Here is a 16,098-nt window from a genome sequence, read left to right on the forward strand (position 1 = left end):
AAGGTAGTGTGCCCATCTACAGCCAAAAGTATTTTTCAAAAATGTTATAGCCAGAAATCATGTAAAGAAAGTGAAAATACTACCTAGAATATATTCAAAATAACACTGTATTGTTGTTAAATTCATGTGTGTGTGTGTGTGTGTGTATTATACAGTTGTTTATGGACCTTTATTTTATTTATGCTAGGCAAATGCTCTACCACTGAGCCACAACCCCAGCCCTTAAGTTGTTAAGTTCTAAACCTGAATCTCAATAAAATTTTAAAGCTAAAATTAAAAAAAAAAAGCAAATAGAATTCAGCTAAAGCAGTCTTTAGAGGAAAACTTATAGCTTTAAATATGTACTAGAAAGAAAGGGAAGACCCCAGACTGCATCAAACTTTTTTTTTTTTGTACTGGGGATTTAACCCAGAGAAACTCCACCGCTGAGTTTACATCCTTGGTCCTTTTTGTTTTGAGACAGGGTCTTGCTAAGTTGCCTTGGCTGGCCTTTAACTTGGGATCTTCTTGCCTCAGTCTCCTGTGATTATAGGCACACATGCACACAATTCTAAATTTTAAAGCAGGAAGACTTAGTTTTACAATAAGTTTTAGAGCAGGAAGAACTAGTTTGTGAAGACAGATGCAGAACTGATTAGAAACTGTCAGGAGCTATGAGCATGTGGTCGCGAAAGGGAGATGGCAATGTCCTCGGCGGGGTGCGGTGTGAGCACGGCCCACAGCTGTGTTTACCAAATGCTGGAACTGAACCTAGAAAAGGATGACTTTTATTGTATGTGGACTGTGTTACAAGGTCATTTTTAGGATGCAATTTCCCAGTGCTATAGACCCCAGGTGTGCTTGTCACCACCAAATAAAAGTTAACTTTTAACACCAGCGCAGAAGCCCTGGGGGCAGACTTTCCAGGTCTCCTGCTGTGAGTCTCAGCAGCGCCCCCTCCTGGGTGGGGACACAGCCCAGCCCGAAGGGAAGGTCGCAAGTGGAGCCAGGATGGACCGCTTGTCCCCAAGGACGCCACAATCAGATTCCGGCTAAGCCAGGAACGACTGGCCTGTCCCGCACCCGCTGGGGTCAGTGCAGCGGCAAGGTCACTGACGACTGCCAGGGGCTCGGCCCCGCCCCGCCCCGCCGGGAATCTGGGCACAAAGCCCAGGGCACCTCCCTCCAAGGCGCGGCTCTGGACAAATATTCCTGAAACGTGGCTGCCAGACCCAGCTGGCGGCCTCCTCCACCCACGGCCACCACGCCCAGCGTGCAGCACCGGGCACCAGGTGGTGCCGCCTCTCCCAGCCCGCCCTAGAGGGGACCCTGAAAGTCACCCCAGGTGGTCGCTCCCCGAGGCCACAGTCTCGGGATGGGGTCGGGTCCGAGCCACCGTGGGGTTGGAGGGCAGGGCGTGTGCTGATGGGCTGCGGGTCCCCAAGCCGGCCTTTCCCGTCCCTCTGGGCTCGGCGGGGCGTCGCGTCTGCCTGGAGGATGCGCAGGCTGGGACCTGTCTGGACGCTGGATGCCGCCCGACCCGGTGACATCCTCCAGAATTCCCAGCTCCGCCCGCCTGCGCCATTTTCAGGGTCCCGGGGACCACAGAGCCGCCCCTTCCAAGATTATTCCTGATGCCCAGGAAATCAAGACCCTCCTGTCCCCCGGCAGGAATTGCCCGACGGGCGCAGGTGCGAATCCCGCGTGGCCACAGATTCGCTGAGATCCCTGAGTCGCTGTCTGCACCTCTCTGAAACTCAGTGTCTTCATCTGTATTAAGTGGATCCTTCCGCCCGGCCTCCCCGCAGCCCCGCAGGCTCTTGGGTTCTGCTCGGGAGACCTTCACCGACCCAAGCCGCAGGGCACCGCCCGCTCCTGCAGGCTCACGCGCGCGCTCCTCTGGGACAGTGGCCTCCGTGGGCGAAGTGGTGATCCTTCAAGTCTCCGATCACCCCGTTTTCGGGACAGGGTTGGGGTTAGATTCTGGAGACCGACAACGGGGTCAGGCCCTGGGTCTACACTCTCTGAGTGACACCCCGCTAAGCATCAGGCTCCCCTCTAGGAAAACGTGACTCAAGTGGGTTCTAACAGGATCAGAGGAGTTTCCCCTTTCCTGGGAGCCCACTGGCTGCAAAGTCCTGTCCTCAGGGCGTAACTCCAGGAGCTGCAGCAGAGCAGGCAGATCCCTAGTCTGGAGTCCAAGGCCAAAGGCCAAACCCAAGCAGAGGGAGGGCTGGTGGACTAATGGCCTTGGATTTCAGATTCCAGATGCACCAGAAGTTTATGGGAGCCCTGGGCGCACATCTACCTAGACCAGCGTCACTAGGCTCAAGATCTCCTCATTTCCCATGCTCCTGGGAGCTGCCAAAGAGCCCTTTGCTGATGGCCAGATTATTCCTGATGCCCAGGAAATCCCCAGTTCCTAGAGGACTAGGAACAAGACCAGTGACCCCACAATTCCCAGGGCACCCAGACTCCCAGAAGGCCTGAAGTCCTAAACCCAGAAAGTCCTAGAGTGACAGGGAAGGCTGGTTGTGGCAGCACGTCCCTATTATTCCAGCAACTCGCCGAGGCTGATCTTGAACTTGTGATCCTCAGGAGGCTGACCAGACCTCCCAGTGTCCAGCAGGGCCCTGGGACTCCAGGCATGTTTCCAGAGTCTCCGATAGTCAGATGCAGAAGTCCTAGGACTATCCAAGGAACCCTGAGGTTGTCCTTGAACCCCCAGATCCTTTGGTCAAGGAGAAAGCCAGTGGATATATCGGATTTCTGAATGCGAGCGGAGCGATGGCCTGGGAATTCCAAGACTCTGATGGGCAGAGACGTGCCTGGGGCCACCACCTCTGGGCTGTGAGAACTGGGGATCCGCTGAGCCTGGAGATTCTACCCTCCTCTCCTGGCAAGGAAGGAGAGAGGGGTCCTGGCTGTTCCGCCCCGTCCTGTGCTAGCAGGGGCTGGGATCTTTACGACTCTGTCAGGGACAGCAGAAGTGGTGACCCTAGGCAAACCAACTGGGGCTTCAGCAGGGGGCAGGCCGTTCCCCTCTTCCTGGGAGTCAGGACCCCTGTGCTGTTCTTGCAGGACATGCTGGGTCTCAGGCTCCTCCTTCTCAGCCTGTAGCCTCCTGCCCAGGGTGGACCCCAGCTCCAAGAGGCCCCAGTTTATGGCTCTGTAACAGGACAACAGTAACAAGGACCATAATGTAGAAAAGGCAGCTCCCAGGGGCAGGATGTTGTCCTCTTTGTCCCTTGATGCACCCTGCACTGTGCTGGGCATGTGGTCAGTGCTCAGTGATTGGGAGTGGTACAGGGAAGACAAAGCAACAGCCTCTGGGCTGCCTGGATGACCACTGACCTGACCACAGCACTCAGATCAGGGAGCGCTGATCAGCCTCTTTTATAGATGGGGAGACTGAGGCTGGATAGGAAGCAGTTTACCCAAAGGCAGGAGCTCTTCAACGGTGTGATCATGTCCCTCATCTCTCAGGCCTCTCTCTCTCTCTCTCTCTCTCTCTCTCTCTCTCTCTCTCTCCCTCGATCATTCTGTACCAAATCAATCTCCATCTCTCTCTCTCACAAATTTAGGGGTTAGGGATTGAACCCAGGGGTACCCTACCTACCACTGAGCTACACCCCAGCCTCCTCTCCTTTTTATTAATTTATTATCATTTTTTTGTGGTGTGGGGATTGAACCCAGGGCCTTGTGCACGCCAGGCGAACACTCTACCAACTGAGCTACACCCCAGCCCTCTCCTCTTTATTTTGAGACAGGGTCTCACTAAGTGGCTGAGGCTGGCCTTGAGCCCAGGTTGCTGGGGTCCCAGGCACATGTGGCTCCACCGCCCACATTTGTCCTGTTTCCCTCCTTACTCCTTCTTCCAGAACTGCTCCCATTGTCAACAGGTGAAGCAGGGAGGGGGGCTCCTAGTCCTAGTCCCCCAACCACCCAGTGGAGAGTGATTCTCCATGGGGACTCAGGCTGCCTCACTGAGGCTGCGGATGCCCAGCGGGACCTCAGGCAGGAGGAAGCGGGCATTTGGCCTTCACTCTGGATCTGCTCTTTCTTGGCTTGCGTTGTGCAATGTGCTCGTTCTGCACGGGGGTGTGTTCATCATCTAAGGAGTGTTCATCGAAAAACTGGTAACACCAGTGTAAGGGTCCGGTGAAGCGTCGGAGAAAGAGACCACACGAGACTAGCTTCATGCAATGGCAAGGGGGATTTATTAGGGATCCATTCCAGCGCGCTGGGGCTCCGTGCTCACTCAAGAAGGGAGAGCAGCCCAGAGCCCAGAGCAGAGGTCAAGCAGAGCTTAAGTACACTTTTTGGAGAGGGCGGGGGGGGGGGGGCTTTGCATGCATCAGAACAAATCATCATGAGGCACGGGGAAATTGAACAACAATTCTGAGACATGATTAGTCCATTCATTGGCGGGAACAGTTTGGGCAGGGGTGATTGGTCACTTCTAAACGGGGTACACATTTAAACTGATTGGTTCTGGGGCCTATATGCTTACGTGCCATGCTACCTGGAGCCCTTAGCTATTAAACAACCAGGGAATCAATGGAGATATTTACTGGGCAAGTTCCCGCATTGTCCTAACAACTTTACAGAGATTACAGGTTCCAGGGATAGCAGGGGAATTGTAACAATAGACTTTTACCTTTTAGCCCAGGCCTTGTAATCTAGAAGCTTTACAATGCCCTAGTCTTTTACACTTTAACTCAGACTTTTGCAGCTTAGAATCAGCTTAGAAATTTTACCTTTACACCAGGTTAATCAGTCCTAAATCTACCTGAGGCCCCTTCAAGACTGACACAGGATTTGCAGGGACACTGTCAGCAAATTCTGTTCCGGAAGGTCCCAGATGCCTTCAGGCACCAACAACATGCCCAGGAACGGCTGATCCTGCCGCCACGACAAGACCCCCGCTGAGCCATCTGGGAACCCAAACTGCTTCCTCCTGACAGATAAACATCTTGACAGCAAATGGAGATTGTCCCCTCAAGTGACAAGCCACCTTGCGGGTCCACAACTGAAATAATGATCAACCAGACCGCAAGCTGAGGAAGTGACAATGCTAAGTTCTCGCGTCTGCCCGACTCTCCCGCTATTTAAACCTACAGCTCAGTGAGCACCCCACCATCAGGGCTGGGGTGCTGGGGCTCCCGTTGCCTTCCCAGGATGGCCAGACTGATGGACTAAAGTTCCGTTCTTGCTTTTCTTTTTATTGGTACCAGGGATTGAACCCAGAGGTGCTTAACCACTGAGCCACATCCCAGCCCCCCACCTTTTAAAAAAAGTATTATTTTAGTTGTAGATGGGCACTTTATTTTATTTGTTTATTTTTATGTGGTCCCAGGGATCGAACCCACAGCCTCACACATGCTAGGCAAGCGCTCTGCCACTGAGCCACAACCCCAGTGAGACAGGGTCTCACTGAGTTGCTTAGGGCCTCACTGAGTTGCTGAGGCTGGCTTTGAACTTGCGATCCTCCTGCCTCAGATTCCCACGCCACTGGGATGACAGGCGTGTGTCACCGCATCTGGCCCCAGTCTTGCTCTTCACCATTACCTTTTCTGTGTGGCTTCTGGGCCAAGTGGCCAGGCCTGGGTGTTGGACCCCCTCAGATTGGTCAAGACTCTGATAACATGGGTCCTATTCCAGGCCCCTTGGGCCCAAGACACCACAAGAAGAGTCCCAGAGTGCGGGAGTGGAGGGGGGGCTGAAAGAAGTTTCTGGAAGGCAGGGAGAGGGAGCGTGGGGGACCTCAGCATCAGCTCTCCCAGCAGCCCAGCAGCCCTCCTGCGCTGCCCACTCCAGCCCCCTGCCCACTCCTGCCCCACCCCCGGTGGCCAAGGGCCCTGGGGCCTGCTCGGCACCTGCGCCCCGACAAGAGCAGGTCCAGTTCAGGGGAAGACTCAGGGATGGGCAGCCTCATCACTGTGGGGGCTGCACGCACCCCACTCTGCTGAGGAGAGAACGGTCCTCCAGGGGACTGTCCGGGCCACACAGCAAGGGAGAGGCCAGGCTTGAGCCAGGGTCAGGAGACCCCTGGTGGCTCAGTGTGGATTCCCTGACACAGGGTCAACGCAGTGTCAGCTGATGTCATGTAGATTTTGCACAAGTGTTTTTTTTTTTTTTTTTTAGGTGCCCTCCCCTGGCCCCAACCCAAGGACTCTTCATTCCTCTATAGGGACACTTCCAACTGCAGTTCATGTTCTCAGGCCTTGGGCTCCGTCCCTCCTTCTGGGAGCTGCTCCAGTTCCCATCACTGACCCAGGGCCACCTCTGCACCCGTCCCTGCCCCCACCCCCCACTTTCCCAACACCTCTGCGGGGCTACCTCCCTTGGGCCCGAGTCCATCCCCTCCTGCCAGCCCTTGTCACCTGCCTCATCCTGCTCAGCCCTGTCCACCTCGGTGAGCCAGCGCTCAAGCAGCCTCCCTACCCATGACCTCCCTCCACCCGTGGGATGGCCTTGGAAGCTCATTTTTTTTTTTTTTTTTTTTTTTTTTTTGGTAAAAGGAAGGAAGAAGAGGGAAAGAGCCACTCAGTGAATTTTACTGTTTGAACACTGAAATTTACAAGAATCCCTTGGGAAAATGGATGATTCAAACTAAAAAATAAATATAGGGCCCAATGCCGTGGAGCCTGCCTGTAATCCCAGGGACTCGGGAGGCTGAGGCAGGAGGATCACAAGTTTGAGGCCAATCTCAGCAACTTAGTGAGGCCCTAAGCAACTTAGTGAGACCCTGTATCAAAATAAAAAATAAAAAGAGCTGAGGATGTGACTCAGTGGCTAAGCACCCTGGGTTCAATCCCTGGTACAAAAAAAAAAAAAAAAAAAAAAAATATATATATATATATATATATATATATATATATATATATATATATAATTATAAAATTGTATATGCAACTTAAACTATTTAAGAGTTTAAGTTTAATTTTAAAAAGTTTATAAATGGAAACTGAACATTATTAGGATGTCAATTTACAAAACCAAAGCAAGCCCTGATTTTTTTTTTTAATATTTATTTTTTAGTTTTTGGTGGACACAACATCTTTGTTTGTATGTGGTGCTGAGGATCGAACCCGGGCCGCACTCATGCCAGATGAGTGCCTACCACTTGAGCCACATCCCCAGCCCAAGCCCTGAATTTACTGTGTAAAAATAAGTAAAAAGTCACGTGCACACTGACCCCAGGGAGCCCGGGGTTTAAATACCTACAGCCACTTGTGTGCAATTAGATGTTTTTTTTTTTTTAAACCTAAATTGTTTCCTGAAAGAGGCCTAAAGTCAGAAAAAGCAGTCTGGGCTGGGGATGTGGCTCAAGCGGTAGCGCGCTCGCCTGGCATGCGTGCGGCCCGGGTTCGATCCTCAGCACCACATACCAACAAAGATGTTGTGTCTGCCGAGAACTAAAAAATAAATATTAAAAAAAATTCTCTCTCTATCTCTCTCTCTCTCAAAAAAGAAAACCTTCACGACAAACCTGCATTAAAAAAAAAGAAAGAAAGAAAAGAAAAAGCAGTCTGCCCAGTCCTCTTTATGTCAAGGCAAATGAAACTTCGTGGCTTTCCTCCAGGAGGGGGCGTCTGGCTGTTTGGCTGAACTGGGGAGGTGGTTACACTTGTCAAAACTCATTGAACTATTCAGGTAAAATCGGCACCTTTTAGCTGGACATGGGGCACTTGCCTGTAATCCCAGCAATTGGGGAGGCTGAGGCAGGAGGACTGCAAGTTTAAGGCCAGCTTCAGCAACTTAGCTAGGCTGAACAATTTAGCAAGACCTTGTCCCAAAATAAAAAATCAAAAGGAGGGATGTAATTCAGCACCCCTGGGTTCAATCCCTGGTAAAAGAAGAAAGAAAAAGGATAATTCCTATCTTGTTCCTATCTTGCCTCAGCCTCTTGGCACAACTTAGCTGCTTTTGCCCTTGTGTTCATCCTGATATAAAAACAGGCTTTGGACCTGGCGAGGTAGCACAAGCCTGTAATCCCAGGACCCCCGGAGGCTGAGGAAGGAAGATCAGGAGTTCAAAGCCAGCCTCAGCAACTCAGGAGACCCTAAGCAACTCAGTGAGCCCCTGTCTCTAAATAAAATACAAACTAGGGCTGGGGATGGGGCTCAGTGGTTGAGTGCCCCTGAGTTCAATCCCCAGTACCAAAAAAACCCCAAACCAGCAGGTTTTGCCTTGGGAGAGTTCCCTGACGTGTGCAACTTACAATAAATGTGTCAGTGCAGAGCTGAGGTGTAGCTCAGTGGTGACGACTTACACCAGTACGAGGCCCTGGGTCAATTCTGGCACCACCAAAAAGAAAAAAAAAAAAAAAGAAAGAAAGAAAAGAAAGAAACCATCATTTTAATGTTCTCCCATTAATCTATTTTATGTCAATCTAATTCTCAGGTCTAGAGGTACAATTTTGTCTTCTTTATAACGGATGTTTGGGTCACTTTTATCTTTTGTCCACAGTGAGTGGCGCTGCTCTGTCCCTCTCATGCCATCATATTGTGTGTGACTAGTTTTCTTCCCTTGGGAACGTCCCTGGAGTACACTGGCTGGCTCCCCAGCATTTCGTATCTTTTGTTTATCTTACATTATTTTTACCTTTTACAGAGTTGCCCACCCGACTCAGGGACTGGTAACAGCAAAGAAATTTCAAAGAGCTGTCCCATCCCCCTCTGGGAATTCAAAATGGTTTATATGACACTGACTTTTTTTTCTTTTTTTTTTGGTACTGGGGGTTGAACCCAGGGGCACTTTACCGTAGAGCTCTGTGAGCCCATGTCTTCTCGTTTTTGTTGTTGTTTTCTTTCTTTCCCTTGCCTCAGCATTTATTTACTTATTTTCATTTAGAGACAGGACCTTATGAAGTCACTGATGTCATCACTGATTGCTGAAGCTGGCCTCTAACTTGGCGATCCTCGTGCCTCAGCCTTCTGAGTCACTGAGATTACAGGTGTGTGCCACCGTTCCAGGCCTTGGGGTATTTTCTTTTTAAATATTTTTTAAAAAAATAATATCTTTATTTATTGTCCCGAGGTGCCGAGGATCAAACCCAGGGCCTCACATGTGCGAGGCGGGCGCTCCACCACTGAGTCACAACCCCAGCTCCCTTGGAGTGTTTTTGATAGTTGAGGTACTTCAAAAACATAGCAGGCTTCCAGAAAATTATCCAAAGAGCTCACTTGGAGGGGCTGGGAATGTGGCTCAGGCGGTAGCGCGCTCGTCTGGCATGCGTGCGGCCCGGGTTCGATCCTCAGCACCACATACCAACAAAGATGTTGTGTTCGCCGAGAACTAAAAAAATAAATAAATAAATATTTTAAATTCTTTCTCTCTCTCTCTCTCTCTCTCTCTCTCTCCCTCCCTCCCTCCCTCCCTCCCTCCCTCCTCTCTCACTCTCTCTTTAAAAAAAAAAAAAAAAAAAAAAAACTCACTTGGAGATAATTCATGCATATAAAAGTTCTTGGGTATCTTTCTTCCTTTCTTTCCTTCTGTGTCCTGCTGATCCTCCTTGGACCTGAAATTATTCACAGTTACTTTGGGGCCATTGGCAATAGTCCACCTCAAAGGGAGGTAACCACCTTCGCCTGGTTTTTTCGGGTGGTCTCCCGGTCACTGGCAGGGCGCGTGCTGCCCCAGAGCCAGCTCAGCCTGTCCACACTCTGAACATAGAACCAAAAAGACTCAGAAAGAGGGCTGGGGATGTGGCTGAAGCGGTAGCGCGCTTGCCTGGCATGCGTGCGGCCCGGGTTCGATCCTCAGCACCACATACCAACAAAGATGTTGTGTCCGCCGAGAACTAAAAAATAAATATTAAAAATTCTCTCTCTCTCTCTCTCTCTCTCTCTCTCTCTGTCTCTCTCTCTCCTCCTCTCTCACTCTCTCTAAAAAAAAAAAAAAAAGACTCAGAAAGAACAGCACCTGTCCCTGCTCCCATTGGGAGTGTGGGGGCAGTTTGCTTTTTCAACACTTTAAGGCCACAGTCGCATCTATGTCCACAGCAGGGCAGAACCCCCACTCAGCAAAGATGGCTCTCTGTCAGAACATTTCTAAGACCAGAAGAGCAGGGAAGGGGACCAGGGGGAGGGAGGGGGCCAGAGAAAGAAGAGGTACAGGGTCATGAAACTGACCACATTATTTTTTGTTACATTGTGCTCATGTATAAAAATGTGACAACCAATCCCATTATTACATGTAATTCTAATGCACCCAGTAAAAAGTAAAAGAAAACAAAAAAATGTGGTCAGTGCGCTACCCTGTCTGATGATCAGTGTAACTTTTGTCATGACCGAGGCCTTGTGCGGAGTCTATTTTCTCTCCATGTTAATATTGTCGAAGATACACCTGCATCCACTTTATTTTTGTTTTTATTTTTTGGTACCTGGGATTGAACTCAGGAGTGCTCAACCTCTGAGCCACATCCCCAGCCCTTTTTTATCTTGTATTTAGAGACAGGGTCTCACTGAGTTGCTGACGGCCTCGATAAGTTGCTGAGGCTGGCTTTGAACTTGAAATCCTCCTGCCTCAGCCTCTGAGCTGGGAATACAGGTGTGCGCCACCTGTCCAGCTGCATGCATTTAAACAGACATTTTTATGAAACAGCAGTCTATTCCCACCCCCTTCCAGTTCCTCTCTCTGCAGAGGTCAAATGCTTGCTGTTGGGTCTTTATAGCTCTAAATAATCCATTTATTTCTTCTTCTGAATTTTTCCGTTTGGGGATTACCTGTGGATGTCCCACTAGGGAGGAAGAGGATGCAACTGTCTTCCACAGCCCCTCCCAACCCCAGTTGTACCTGTGCCCTTTCTGTCTCTGATAGAACTGTTAAGTCACTTTGGTCAGCTCCGTGTTCAGTGCTGCAGTGACCATGTTGGCCTCACCCACCCATCCCTGGGTACATCTCATCCTGTCTCCTTCCTTGCGTAACTTTTTTCCCTGGGGTCCCAATCATCTGGTTGCTTGTTGGCTTAATGTCCTTGGGAACTGAAATCCTGAGCTCGCCATCCCTCGCCATCCCTCGACTCAGCCTCCTCTCCCTCTCTGCACATTCATATGGGTCAGATGTTCTGGGAGTCTTACCTTCCCAGAGGTCTCACCCAGGCTGTCCCTTATGCCTGCCCTCCATTTCCTACCAGGTGGGAGGGTGGCTGGAGTCCCCAGGTCACTGCCACCCAGAATCTCCCTTCACCACAATCTTGGGGATTTCCTTCATCCCTGTCTCCTGTTTTCTGTACCACTCCCACAAGCATCTGGGGCCATTTGGGAGACTGTGTTAGTAAGTTCTTCTATACTTTTCCAAGTCTGGCAAAGCATTCAGTTTGTGGAGTCCACTAAGTTGACTGGTACTTACATTTGTCTCCTTTTTTTTTTTTTTTTTTTTTTGTCCCTGAGGGTTAAAAACAGACATGTATTCGACTTTTTTTGTTACTATAACAATATACCCGAGCCAGGCTAATTTTATAAAGCAAATAGGTCTATTAGCTGACAGTTTTGGAAGCTGGAAGTCCAAACAACATAGTGCCAGTTCTTGTGAGGGCCTCATCGTGGATGGTGACAGTCAATTCCAAGAAGCCATAGAGAGATTGAGGGATCCGGTTTGCTCTTTAACATATTGCTCTCTAGAGAGCTCGGAGTCCCACAAAGGCTACCTCAAATTCCTTGCCCCACCAATGACCCAGTGACCTCACTCAGCCAAGGGAATGGCCTTAGGACCCCATTGTTCAGCAAAAGAAGGACGGGCAGCCAAAAGAGGCGGAGAGAGAGCCGCTCATTATACTTTATTGCTCATGCACTGAAATTTACAAGAACCACTTTATTACTTGGAAATGTTTATTGCAAAATTGAAAAACGAATACATTATGCAAACCGTACATGCAACTTAAAATATTTAGGAGCGTTTAACCAGCTAAGTTTATAAATGGAACTGCTCACGGCAGGAAAGACTTCCCCTTTGCAGCGACTGGATTGTTCAATTTACTGCATGTCTAAATAGAGTTATAAGACTTTGAACTGACAAAAGAGCTTTCAAAAGGCAGATTTTTAAAATGTGGCTTTTTTTTTTAAAGAGAGAGTGAGAGAGGAGAGAGAGGGGAGAGAGAGAGAATTTTTAATATTTATTTCTTAGTTCTCGGCGGACACAATATCTTTGTATGTGGTGCTGAGGATCGAACCCGGGCCGCACGCATGCCAGGCGAGCGCGCTACCGCTTGAGCCACATCCCCAGCCCAAAATGTGGCATTTTTCACCACTGGAATGTTAATTTACAAAACCAAAGCAAGCTCTGAATTCACTATAGACAAAATGAATAAAAAAAAAAATCACCTGCAAACTGACCCCGAGGGAGCCCTTAGGTTTGAATTCCTACAGCCACTTGTGTGTCACCTAAGTTGTTTCTTGAGTGAGGACTAAAGTCAGAAAAATCAGTCTACCCAGCCCTTCTTACTGCAGATGAAATTTTGTGTCTTTTTTTTTTTTTTTTTTTTTTGGTACCAGGGATTGAACTCAGGGTCCTCCACCACTGAGCCACATCCCCAGCCCTATTTTGTATTTTATTTAGAGACAGGGTCTCACTGAGTTGCTTAGCGCCTTGCTTTTGCTGAGGCTGGCTTTGAACTTGAGATCCTCCTGCCTCAGCCTCCCCACCCCCTATTACAAGTGTGTGCCACCATGCCCAGCCACTTTGTGGCATTTAAATGCTCAGGGATGACAGTAGTTTCCTGGGGCGGGGGGAGGGGGATAACTGTTTGGGGACACTAGGGAACTAGAGATAACACAGGTCTACATGTTTGTCAAAACTCATTAAACTCTTATTTAAGGTGGAGTATTCATTTATATATACATACATATAAATGAGTATATTAAGAAATAAATTATTTAGAAATGAAAAATGCTCATGGAACTATTGTTCAGCACTTACAAGAAAGTCCAGAATCCCTTGGGAGGGGGCCCAGGGATGGGAAAGACAGAGGAATGAGATGGACGTCATTACCCTAAGTACACGTAGACACCAAGCTGTGATCATGAACTTTGTGTACAACCAGAGACATGAAAAATTGTGCTCTAGGTGTGTAATGTGAATTGTAACGCATTCTGCTGCCAAACATAACACATTAGAATTTTAAAATTTAAAAAAAACAGAACTTACAAGGAAGACCATCAATCAAGGACAAAGCATATCTCAATTCCAAGAAACGAATGAGATGATAGATTAATGCCAACACTTAGCCAATCGCCAAAGGCAAGTTTGGACTTGCAGGCGGCACATGAAGTCATACCCAGCCACAATGGAGAATCAGGTGAGGTGGCGAGTCCGTGGGAAACAGAAATGATATAAAGAAGGAGGCACAGAGGAATTGAGACGCTTATGGACCACCCAGGACACAGAAAATGAAAAACCCTAAAGGCTTTAGGCTCTGACCTGTGACCCACTAAAAGCATGGTATCTGGAAAGGAAGAGGAAATACCCAAACCCTTACGCCCCGACCTGTTATTCCTTAAAATTGGTATTTTTTCCCTGTTGTCTTTCCTCCTTCCCTCCCAAGTATTTCAACAAGTTTATTGCTAGGACCAGGTAGGACAGAGATCAGGTACACCATAAAAGACAGGATATTGGTGCCACACAAACTCCAAGAATAAACCAGGTAACTACCAATCCATGTCTTTCACAAGAAAAATATTCCTTATAAGCATACCACACTGATGGTCAATGAGAAATACCACCTAACCCACCTCAGCAACACAACAAAAGTTTGTCCCTTCCTTTGTTTGGGGAGAAGCCTGGTCCACCTGGTTATGGTTGGAATCTGGATTGCCCCCCCACACACACACACACACAGACTCACGTGTTCAGGGGCCGTGCTTTTAAGGAAAACTTGGAGGCTGAGGGCTCTGACCTCATCTGTGAATGTTCTACTAGGAGGTGGGTCTTAGTTGGAGGTAGTGGGTCACTGAGGCTGTGCCCTGGAAGAATTTATCTTCTTTCTTCTTCTCCTTCTTCTTATTCCTGGCTGCCATGAACTGAGCAGCTTTCTTCTACCACACCCTTCTGCCATGATGTTTCTGTCTCAGAAACCATCAGTAGACCATGGACTACAACTCCTGAAACCATGAACCAAAATAAATGAGCTCTTCCTCCTTTAAGTTGCTCTTGTTAGGTACTTTGATCACCGTAATGAAAATCTGACTGACACAGAAAATTGGTACCAGGAGTGGGGTAGTTGCTGTGACTAACTTGACTATCTAATTCAGAAACCTTTAGAATTGGTTTGCAGAAAGAGTTTGGAAATGTTTGGAGATGCAGGCTGGAGAAGATTTAAACTGCTGTAAACAGAGTTTAATGGACCATTCTAGAGTGATCTAGAATATTGCTAGGAAGGTGGACAGTAATGATCATGCTCATAAGATTTCAGAAGGTAATGAGAACCCTTACTAGGAGTTGAACTGGAGGCCATTTGTGTTACATTCTAGCTCAGAACCTGTCTGCATTTTGTCCATGCCCTAACACTTGGTGCGAAGGTGACAGACTAATTAATCTGGTGGAGGAAATTGGAAGGCAGCATATTTTTCAGGCTGTGGCATAGGGATTGCTGGCTGTTTTTTAATCAGGTTTACTGTGATTACTGGGAGCAAAAGGCAGAGCAGAAAGGTTTGAAAACTTTTTCATAGAGACTATAGGGAAGATGTCTTGAAGCAATCAGCAAAACCTTCACAAGTTCAAGGTGTAAAAGTGAAAGTCCTTTTGAAAGATGTTGCTTGGAAAAGAGAGCTGGGGTGTGCCCTGCTCCCACAGGATGACTAGGAAACTATTTTCCTGGGATTTGTTTTGCTGTGTTCAGCCACCCAGGCACTAAGGGGCCACTGCAGCCATGGTCCAAGGAGGGATGGCTGTCACTCGGATCTTGGTGTTATCCATCTGATGCTCGTTTTGCAAGAATGAAAAATGCTGGATTAATAGGGTAGTGGAAGCTTCCACACAGACTGAAAAGGGAGGACACGGAGGCCAGAAAATGTGTGTCAGGGTTGGAATCTCTTCAGGCAGCCCCTGAAAGGATGATGCTTGAAGCTGTGATCATGAACTTGAAGCTCCAATGGATATTCCAGGAAGTCAGAGCTTCCAGGAATATAGACATCTGCCCCCAATCCAGGAGAGAGGCCGTGTGGGCTGTAACTGATAAGGCCATAGGGGTGAGGCTGCCCCAGCCATTTGGAACTCACATCTCACCACCTTGAACGTGCCCTAGGAGCTCTGGGACTTAGCATGTGCCCTGCTGGGTTTCTGTGTTGCTTTGGTACCATCCCTTCTCTCTATAGGCCTATTCTTCACTTTTAGGATGGGAGTGTTTACTCTGTGCCATGGCACATGGGAAACATGCAGCTTGCTTTCTGATTGTTACAGGGGCTCACAATGAAGGGTTTGCCTTGAGTCTCAGTAGAGACGTTGGACTTGAACTTTTGAGCTGTGCTGGAACTGTTAAGGTTTTGGAGATAGACTGAATCTTTCTGCATTGTGAGATGGGCATGACCCTTTGAGGCCAGGGGCAGCCTGATATGGGTTGGATCTAGAACATCTCCCCAAGATTTATGTGTTCAATTATTTTCGAAAATAATTGGATCGTGGGGACTCTGACCTCATCTGTGGATGAGTCCATTGACAGCTGATGGGTTCGTGGGAGGCAGGAGCCAGTTGGAGGAAGTGGGTCACTGGGGGTGTGCCCTGGAAGGCCTTATCTTCTCACTCATCTCTCTCTGTTCTCTGGCTGCCACAAGCTGAGTAACTTTCTTCCACCACACCCTCTGCCATGATATTGCTGCCTTGGAGACGACAGACCATGGACTGAAACCTGAACTCTGAGCCAAAATAAACCCTTCCTTTTTAAGTGGTCTTGTTAGACTTTTGCTCCCAGTAATGAAAGCTGACCACCACACCCCTCTGCATCGGTCTTATCCTCCTTGCCTTCTGTGTCCACGACACCCAGCCAGGTCTAGTTTCTATCATTTTGGTGATGACATATCCATCTCTACTCCAAAATGTCAAAAGAGTCTGATTTATTTGGAGAATAACACTAGAATAATGGGACCCACCATTCACAGAGCCACACATTGATGACATTGT

Source organism: Spermophilus citellus (genome assembly GCF_964194105.1).
Source record: "Spermophilus citellus genome assembly, chromosome: 18".
Taxonomy (NCBI): Eukaryota; Metazoa; Chordata; class Mammalia; order Rodentia; family Sciuridae; genus Spermophilus; species Spermophilus citellus.